This window comes from Apis florea, unplaced genomic scaffold (genome assembly GCF_048593485.1).
Source record: "Apis florea isolate Af1SG1 unplaced genomic scaffold, ASM4859348v1 contig_1789_pilon, whole genome shotgun sequence".
Classification (NCBI taxonomy): Eukaryota; Metazoa; Arthropoda; class Insecta; order Hymenoptera; family Apidae; genus Apis; species Apis florea.
In genome coordinates, this window is record NW_028256481.1 from 3,013,951 (window position 1) to 3,024,681 (window position 10,731).

A 10,731-nucleotide genomic window follows, 5' to 3' on the forward strand; every position below is an offset into this window, starting at 1 on the left:
ATCTATGCATTAAAATCTCTAAAATATCTCTAAAATATTAAATTCTTAAATTTAATAAATTATTTAGCAAAATAATCATGACTTCAGAAATAAATTTTTTAATTAATAAATGAATTTGTTATCGTCCTAGCCGCTGTAACGTAAAAATTTCTAAGTAGCGTATCCGACGGTCGGAGCACGTTTTCTACTTTTCCCTCATATGACTACGAAGATTTGTGCGATATTAATGATTAGCCAGGAAGAAAGTGTCTCAGATCGACTCTCTTCTTGGCTAATTGGCCTTTTAAGTAGCATGCTGGTGACCAATAACATCGCAATGTGGATCAAGATCGGGGAAATTCCATATCCAGCAGATGTCTTATACACAAGCCGGATGATAACAAACACGCGTTTTTCCTAAGAGACCTAAACAAAGAGCTGATTCTGGCTCTATTTTTCCGTGTGTTTTAATAGTAACAAGCCTAAGTCGATACATGATTTACCGTTAATTTTGATGGCTTTTTGTTTAGATCTATCAACGGCCCGCTGTCGTAGGAACAGAAAGGAGACCTTCTCGAACGATTCTTTGTTTACTGTCCGCGAAAACGCTCGCGAACATACCGTTCGCCTTAAACCATTCGTTCAATTCTTCCACTGCTACTGGAGGCGAATCCGTGAAATCGGTTATTCGTGGTGCTCACGAGATAGCGCCGGGTCTTCTACAGGTAGAATGCAGATCTTGGCCACTAGCCTGATGAGAATGCCAATGCTGATTCGTATTGACATCACCCGTGTCAATACAATCTGGTGCTGGATGCATCCTACTATGCAGTCCAACCTCCATCGCAACAGTGGCAAGTTCTCCTCTTTCAACACGGCCATCGTGTTCACTCCAAAGATTTTCGGTATTGGGTCCTTCCATTTGGACCGTTTTTGGAATTGGTGCAAATAATCACGCTGCCATCTTTTCCAAAATTGCTGGTGGCTTGCCTTCAATAGCTGAAACCGAGTTAGATGACTTACTTTGACATCAATGATGTCAGGATAGATTATATCAGTTATTGGACCTCCAATGAGGAAATGGCGTTAGGACAGATCAAGATCCTTGAGATCGAAAGAAATGGCATACAGTGGCCGAGTGTTTAGACTACTCGAGCTAGCACAATTTTTCATATGTGAGGCGCATTTTCCCAATCGTACGCAGAAGGTGTCGCTTGCCGATTTAACAGCAGCTTCTCATAATCCACCGAAATTTAGTGCATGTGGTGGTATAAATCGCCACTCAACACCTTCCACGATCGCGTGATGACAGATAGATTTTTCGTTCCCTTTGAGGAATTCGCGAATTCGATTAAGTTCATTCCACGCGTCCACGAAATTGATCCCATTGTCTGAGCAGATCTCCCGACATCAGCCCCGATGTGCGAGAAATCTATTTAGACAATTCAGGAACGATTCTGTGGTGAGGTGCCTTCCAAATGGACTGCCTTAGTAATCAAGCACACAAATACGTACAGATAGGCTTTCGTTGTGATCTTATTTCGAACCCGCTCCTTGAAAAACGGTCCGGCGTAATCCACATCCGTACTGAAAAAGGATGCTTGAATTCGTACTCTCGATGTTGGTAATTGGCCCATCAGGTAGTTTGTGTCCTTCGGTTGCATCGTATGCATTTGCGCAGCACGTCTCGTATCGTGCTCCTAGCCGCGAATGGCCAATCGCTTTCGGATAGATGATAAGACAGACTCGCATCCGGCAGTAGTCGCTCGTGCTCACAACGCAGGATAAGCTTAGTGATGAACTTTTTTGGTAATATAATAAAATATCGGTGACGGCAAGTCCGCTCCAACCGAGTTTTCCGCCCACTCTGAGAAATCTTTGTTCGTCAAAGAGAAGGTTCATTCGAGGAAAGGATTCAGATCATCTCAATATGCTAGATCGCGCCAATTCCCTACCTGAACTCAAACAACTTCGCGATTTCCCTCGTGAACGTGTATGCTTGAAATCATCCTAGAATGGCGCTTTCCGCGAGATCAATCTTGGCTCTAGTAAGAAGATAACTCGAATGAGTGTTCGAAGTTGTTAGAGGTTGTGCAGGTTTTCGCCCAGGAAGTCGTGCACGAACTGCGCGACTGAACTTCAGACAATAGACAATAATTCTTGTTAAACGCGTGTAATTCGAATGCCTGTGGAAGGTCTCGAATTCCGGGTCTCGTTCCGTTGTTACTGGGGCCCGTCCGGTACTGTAGAAACCATCCACCAAAGATACGCATCTTGTAAGGTAGATGGCCGCATCCCTTGCGATAAGAAATACACAGGATTTTCCTTGGAGAGAATGTGGCCAGTTACCTCGAGAATTCGCCTGTATTTGCGTCACGCCATTAGCGACGAATGTTTTCTAACGGCTTGGATAGCCTTATCCACGTGAAAGTGATGATAAAGTTAGTCCAATATATCTCATCCTGTCTAATGCGAGAGGATATAATTACCTTCCTCTTCAATTCCGACAATAGGCCCTACACAACTCGAGGCGTGGCCATACGTCACTGTATTTAGTTTGTATATTTCGATGAGTTCTCGAGATGTTTTACTCCATAATATGCGTTGCAATGACCATTGATGTGGAACAACTAATATTTATCGAAACATTTTCTCAATATCAGCGCTTAAAACAACGCGATACATGCGAAAGCGGATTAAAATAGATAAAAGATCCTTCTGAACTGTCGACCCAACTTGCTGCATATCATTGAGGGAAATCCCTGTCAAGAATTTCGCAGAATTATCGAAAATTAATCGTATCTTGGTGATTGTACTCACGGTCTTGATGGCAGAATGATGCGGCAGGTAGAAGTTGGGCTTTCGCGTTAATTGATTATCCGCAGATATCTTGGTCATATGGCCCAAAGCCCTCATAAACTACACGTTGGATGTGTAATACCGACGAATTCGCGAGTTTCTGTATTAGGCCGCGGAGTTTTCCACCATCTCGCACTAGTTGCCCAGCTCTTCGGTGAAAGGAATGTTGATGTTGTAACGCTCACTCGAGTCCCGTCTGACCTCAAAAATCCTAGTATGAATGAAGAACTACTTCCTTACAAAATACATCCTCCAACTTCCAGAATTGAGATAACTGCTGATTCAGCTACTCGTTGCTAACTCGTTGTAACTACGTTGCAAACTTGTGATTCTGTGGATTGATCCGTTCTTATTCATCCACCGAATACCTAGCCCAGTTGCGACTTTATAAGGATGGATAAACCCTTTCCCAATCTGTTGTCCTACGCACATGATATCCCATAACTGGCCATTATCAATTATGAAATCCACGTCGCGCGGGGTGCAAAATTGAAGATCCACTAAAGTGATGTGAGAATACGAATCGCAGATTCTGATAATCGGGAGTTAGGTATGCTAGAGATAGTCCTATTCATGATTAGACACGTTAGAGAAATACGGAATCCGCTGCATCTAGAAGCTAGTTCAACATGGAGTATGCTGTATATAGGGCCGCTTGTGTCAGTGGCTCCGACACCCGAAATGACCGTTCGACATGGTAAACTGGAGAGATGGAGACAATTCGCGAGCGAAGTCTTGATGATATTCACTTGTGAGCCTTGGTCCAATAGAGCTCGACATTCATTCATTCACTTTTTATCTCTATTCCAGAAGATGGACAATGGCGATAGAAAGCATGACTCGTTCAGTATCGTCGTTACAGGCAGAACAGGAAATTTGTGGAAGACACTCGCATACACTTCTCCTAGTTCTCGGTATCTTCTTCGCCACATGAATTAGAATATAGTACTTCTCCTTACATTGTCTGCACGCTGAGTCGCTGCTGTACATTTTGGCTCTGTGTCTCGTAAGGAAGTAGTTGAAGCAGATTTTCAACTTTTTGATCCGAGCAATGTGGTCATTGATTAATTGCTTGCATCATGCGAGTGTATGATTTGAAGAACACAACGAGCAAACCAAGTTCGCCAAGGCGACAGTTTTCGAACGCGACCCTTGATTTGGTGGTTTGTTGGATCCCGAAACAGCCGCGACACCTGGAATAATCCTAGCTAGGTATTTGCATCGGTGCTCAATGAAACTCTGCAAATCTTTAAGGATCTTTCGATGATGTGCGCAGTTCGATTGCGCACCGTCCTCACTTTTCACACGCTCGAGGATTTTATCCCCTGTAGGTGTGTGAGTATTCCGTCCCAACTCTCGTTTCGCCAACGATTTCAGAGACCTGACATGATTGGAAAAGTCGTCCACTAGCTGTCGCAAGGTTGAATTCGATGTCATCGAGGACAATCCTCCCATGCGATGATCAATTAATTCGTTTTTATCCTCATATCGATCCCGCATCAGCCTCTACGCAATCGCATAATTGTCTTTCGACATCTCTCAACGATCAGGGCGAATGAGATATCTCACCCTTCAGGACGAACTTGAGATAGCGAAATCTCTCGATGTTGGTGAGAGAGTCATTGTGATTAACCATTGATTCAAAGCTATCACTTAAGAAAGATATTAAAGAAGATCCACTTACCGAGTTCGCCGCTGAAACTGGGCAAGGGAATCGGAGGAAACCGGTTGACATGCTCGCGGGTCTTGTTGATATTTGCGGGGAGCGACGTTGATCGTGCGCGACACAAGTGATCATCGACTAGATCGAAGTATGTTGTCTCAAAATTTTCGCGAAACCGATGGTGCGCTTCTTCATCTCGATTCGATCTTGCAAGATCTCAAATTTCTCAATAAGTACCACGATTCGATTCAGCCGTTCCTTAAAGGAGTCAGCCGAACTCGTTCGCCTATGTGCATGGTAGAAAGTCCTAAACCTTGTCAGGTTCGATTGAGCCGACCGCGTTCCTCAATTAATCTGCGTAGTTCGTCGGATGACTGTGCAATGCTTAATTTGAATTGAGAATTGACAAACTTTCGACTCACTTAGACGTAGATAAGATTGAAGATTAAATATCGCCTGCTCAATCTTCGCTGCTGACACCTAGCTGTGTGCAGGAATCCAATGTCCGTAACCTCGAGTCTCCTCAGCAACTTTCTTCGTCTTTGTTGAATCTGCTGAGGATCAATGTTCCCCGGAAGTCCGCGTTCGTGGATCCGACTCGTAGAACCAATGGTATCGCCCTAGCCGTTCTAACGTAGTCGATGTGGATTATAGACTAACTAATCGCTGGGCGACGTTTTATTGGAAAACTGTGTCTTTCACATAAAAATTTCTAATTAGCATGTCCGACGATCGGGGTACATTCTTTACTCTTCTCTCGTGTGACTACAAACCTTTGAACAGGCAAGTCGTAGTGAATACATCAGAATTAAAATAGTTTCGAAATATACATATACATATTGATATCATAATACTATTTTTTTCGATATCATTTTTTTTTATATATTTAAGATTATTTTAAATGGATATATATAACATTTTTTTAAATGGAATTGCATATTCTTTTCCCTTGTATATTGAAACTGACGAGTTCAATCGCGTAACACAATATGACTTTTATCCAAGAAAAATTAAATAAATAAAATTCAACATTTAAAGTTCAATACATCTTTACAAGAATCGTTGCCAATTCTTTTGGAAAATGTACTTTTGAACATTTGTGAAGAAATGTAGTATCAATATGATAGATACCCATTTTTTCCGTGTCGCAACACGGGAATTCTTGAATAACAAGTTTTCAAATCGTTGGATTGAACATAATCGTTGGATCCGTATTATGGTCTGTTCGTTCACGAGATCTTACATCCCTTGATTTCTATTTGTGAGAAAAACTGAAAAACGAATTTTATCATGAACACCTAATCATTCTGTTACATAAATAAATTTTGTTACGGTTAAATATATCGCAGTTCAAGAGAATAATTTTGAACATTTAACATAACAGAAATAAAATAAATGAATTTTACATGTTTTATTTATTCTATTTTTCCGGATTGAAGGTCATTTGAAAATCATATTATTACATGCTTGAATTCATTTAAATATCGACTACAATATAGAAGGGCAAAAAGTATGTAAAAAAAACATTGAAGTATTCTGCTTCTTAAAACTATTCTGATTCAACTTGTATTATTAAGATCATCATTAAATAATATTGATAATATTTTAATTGCCGGATTTTATTCATTAAAAAGTTATTAATAAAAAAGTTTCTTTAAAATAAATTAGATTAAATTAAATATATTAATTTTATCAGGATTTCAATTGTTTTACTAAATTAACAAAAGTAATCTAATCTAAATTCAATGTAAATAATTAAGTTGATTAATAATAAGTATTTTATAGTTTTATTTAATTTTGATTTGAGGTGAAATTAAATTTAAAATTAACATAAATTCATTGATTTGATTGTCAAAAGTTTATTTAATTTGTGATTTCATAATTTATATTAGATTTGAATTAATTTATGTTAAGTTAAGAAGTGTTTAATAATAATGATCTATTGTAAATTTAATTTTAAACTGTTTTTGTTAATATCTTTTTAACAAACACTAAGTAAAACTTTCACTATTCAATGTGATAATTTTGATAATATATAAATGAATCGAAATCGAAGGAATGTATTCTTTTTCTAAATATTTATTCGAATTTTCAATTAATAAACAAATATTATTTCTTCTTTGTCAATGAACACGATTCATATTGGTTCTTGTCATTCTTTATATTCTATATTTCGAAGATGATAAAACATACGATATAATTTAATTCGATTAAAAAAGCATAGCGTATATTCGAAAAATATAGATAGATATTTTCACTGTTCGCGATCTCTTTTACGTTGTTCGTGTTTAAACGTCTCCACCTACGTATTATACTATATCAGAAGTTACTTAATTTCGGTCGAGATTCATAGTAGGTTGTGTGATCCAATTATTGCGGTGCACCGCGAACGGTGATGCATGGATGACGCGACACCCTTCGACCGCCCCCTTTTCACGTTGAAGGGGAAACCGGGTTTGCTGCTACCTGCGACGGTAACGATCCTCAAAAGCGGAACGGATGATGTCTAGCCGTAGGCGACGAGGATTCCACTCCTCTGACGGATATCAATTCATTTCCTGTTAAAGTTTGCAACTGCCATATTAAATTGTCGCATCCGAATGTTCTTCGATGTTTTTTCCTGATTAATTGTTTTCGTCATTGCGATATTTGTCTTTTTATGCGAATAAATGTTTCTTTAGAATAAATTGCCACGAAACTTTTTAATCGAAAAAGATCATTGTATGTAAATTTATTGAACTAAAATTTATGCTAATAATTGAGAATAAGGTTTAGCTTATTAAATTTTATGAGTTTGAAATATACATTTAAAAACATCATTTTAAGATAATTTTTATATACATTCTTTTATGTACATTTTGATGTGCTAAATACTAAATACTTCATATTTTAGGTTAAATTTTAGATAGATATTCTAAAAATTTGAAAGATCTGTGAAATGCGACAATAAAATATAATAAATAACTTTTTGGCGATTTAAATTACAATGATAAATATTAAATGCGATATTGATGAAATAATACAATTTTAAAATGAATAACTGTTTTTTTCAAAATAATAATGGAAATAATTTTATAAGCTATATAGCAATATGTTAATAATATTTAGTAATTTTTTAATAATAATTAGTAATTTTTTTATTATTTCATATTATTATTATTCTTATTTTTTATCGAATATAATTTAATCTAATAGTATAAATATAATTTAAATTTTATATTTTAAATCTAATAAAAATCTATTAAAACTTTAAAAATATTTTTTATTTAGTGTAAAGAATATTTTTGTATGTCTTTGAAACTAAAATGGAATGACGATGATATGTGAGAAAATGTTGTTCAGGATATTTTGATCATATAATTTAAGATTATCAGAATCAATAAAATGCATTCTATTTTCAATGATCATATTTTCTTATAAGATGGAGGATTAAAACAAGAAATTGTAGAAATCACAAAAGATATGCACTGTAATTGTTTTATTTATGTTTTTTAATTATTATATATATTTAATTAAAGTTGTTCTCAATGTTTCTCAATGTTATATATCTATCTGTATACACGAGCTCTATTAAAATATTAACTTTCGAGCATTATGATTTATGTTTATAGATACATTCTACAATGGTACAAATTTTTCTTTTTTTATTATTATTTTTTTCAAATATTTTGTTATATTAATCTTTTATTTCTATTATTACATTATATTAGCATTCTATTATATTATATTAAGTAAAAACTTTTTATTCTTTATTATATTACTCTGATATGTATATATACATATATATCGAATAAAATAATATAATAAAAATTTTCTTTATGCTTTATTCATTATATTTTTATATAATGCATAAGTATATGTATATCATTTTTATTTGATATTATATATTAATATAATATATATTTGATCATGATGTATATATATATATATATATACATCATATGCCTTAAAGTTAAATACTTTACTAATAACATTTCGTTTATCAATTATTATTGCTAACAGAAACATAATTTTTTTATGATTTTTTTTTTAGAAATAAAATAATATTAAATTTGAGAATTATTTCATCGAAAATAAATAAATTTATTTATTTATATTATATAACAATTAATTAATAAATAATTAATAAATTATATATATATGTATAAAAGAAACAAGGATTTTAATCGGTTTTTATTTTTCTATTTTTAAAATTGTTATTTCATGAAATGGATATTCATTTGATCAAAATGAAACAGATTTGTTGTTCGTTGTTAGTTTTATTTATTGAATTAGTTAATTTTATTTATTGAATTAATAGATATTTTATTCTATTATAATGAATGGCTATAAATTTTAATTTATCTTAGTATTCAATATCATATTGATCAAATTTCTTTGCATATAGCAAATTACAAATTGCAAACTATGATATGTACAATGTCAGATTTCACATATCCAATGTTATATCTAATTATTTTTATTTCGTATATTTCGACAATTATTTCGACAAGTATCATTACTTTTATCATCTACATCATTATATTATCAATAAAATAATTGTTTGAACGTTTCATTTATCCAATTGGTTATCGATTCTGATACTTTGATCTCACAATATACCTATATTTCAAATAAAATAATTCTCTTTCTATTATTTCCATTTATAAATATTTATTCAACATTACAATTACTTGTCAATTCCATTACTTTTTTTATTCAATATATCGCCAATAAAATATTCATTTGAACGTTCCATTTATCCAATGTTACGATTACTTATCAATTCCGTTACTTTCTTTTTTATTCAATACTTCGCCAATGAAATATTCATTCAAATGTTTCATTATTTCAATCTTTTAACATTATTCGTCAAAACTTTCTATTTAATATCCTCTCCTGAAGCTCATCGTGTTGCACGGCCCATTATATCTGTCGCAATTGACAAAGGTGGCCGCAAGGCAACTATTGAAGTACGAGCGAAAAAATTAATGTTCCATGGCGATTCCGTCGACAGTACCTTGCAAGGTATGACGCGAACATGCGAGAGCCTACGTAAGGGTTGGCTCACGACTGGCGTCGAGTGTAAGAGACTCTTTGCACCCCGTCGATCAATATTCCGTCCAGTGGCGTAGCATGGAAAACTATTTCTTTTTGCTTTTTAATTATTACGTATCATCATGAATGATTCCATTTTTTCAATTTTTTTCGGTTAACGTAAAATTGTAACTTTCGATATACCGGTCTAATATGTTTCTCACCGTAGATGATGATATACTCTATGTTAGTAATGGAAAACATTTGAAGTAAATTTTATTAATTTTTTTAAATATTTAATATTTTCGGAAACATGTGAAAAAATTAAAAGCTCTTTAATTCTCTTTATGTCCTTATTAAAAAAAATAAAATAGATCTGATTCTAGATTTTCATAAAATAAATAAGGTAATTTATTATTTATTTTTATAAGTTTATTTAAAAGATTAATTTAAAATTTTTTAATTTATATATATAAGTATGTATAAATATATATAAATATTGTATTTTATTATATCTTAAAAAAATGTTAAATAAAATATTTTAATTAAGAAAGATAGAATATTAATAATAACTTATATTAAATTTTTTTAGAATTTAATTAATTATTATTATATAAATTTATATAAAATACAAATAATATTACTCATAATACACTTTATAATGTACCAATCATATTTTCTATTTTTGTTTTTGTCAATTTTTTTAAATCAATTGCCGTATTTTTTCTTTTCATAATTAAATATATAAATATTTATTCGTTAAAAAACAGTTCAAGTTACTCCAAAGTAAATATCCACAGTAATAAAAAATGTTTTTTTATGTATATTGTACTATAAATAAAATGATGCATTTTAAATTATTAAAACAAGGAAAAATATTTAATTCTATTATTTCTTACTAATAATTAATATGATATGAATAATTAAATAATATAGCAATAATAAAATATACAACATTAACAATTATCGCTATAATAATATTCCGTTTTTATTAATAGAATTATTGCAAATTGAAAATAAAATATTACATATTTATTATTGATAATATTAATTACTTCTTATAATTTTATCTATTTTCTTTTATTATTTATTATTATCCTTGAATTTCAAAGTTTTATTAATAAGAATAATTTTATATAAATAAACATATAATCGAATTATACTATTATTACTATATCCAATTCAGTTGATCATTTGATCAAATGATCATACAT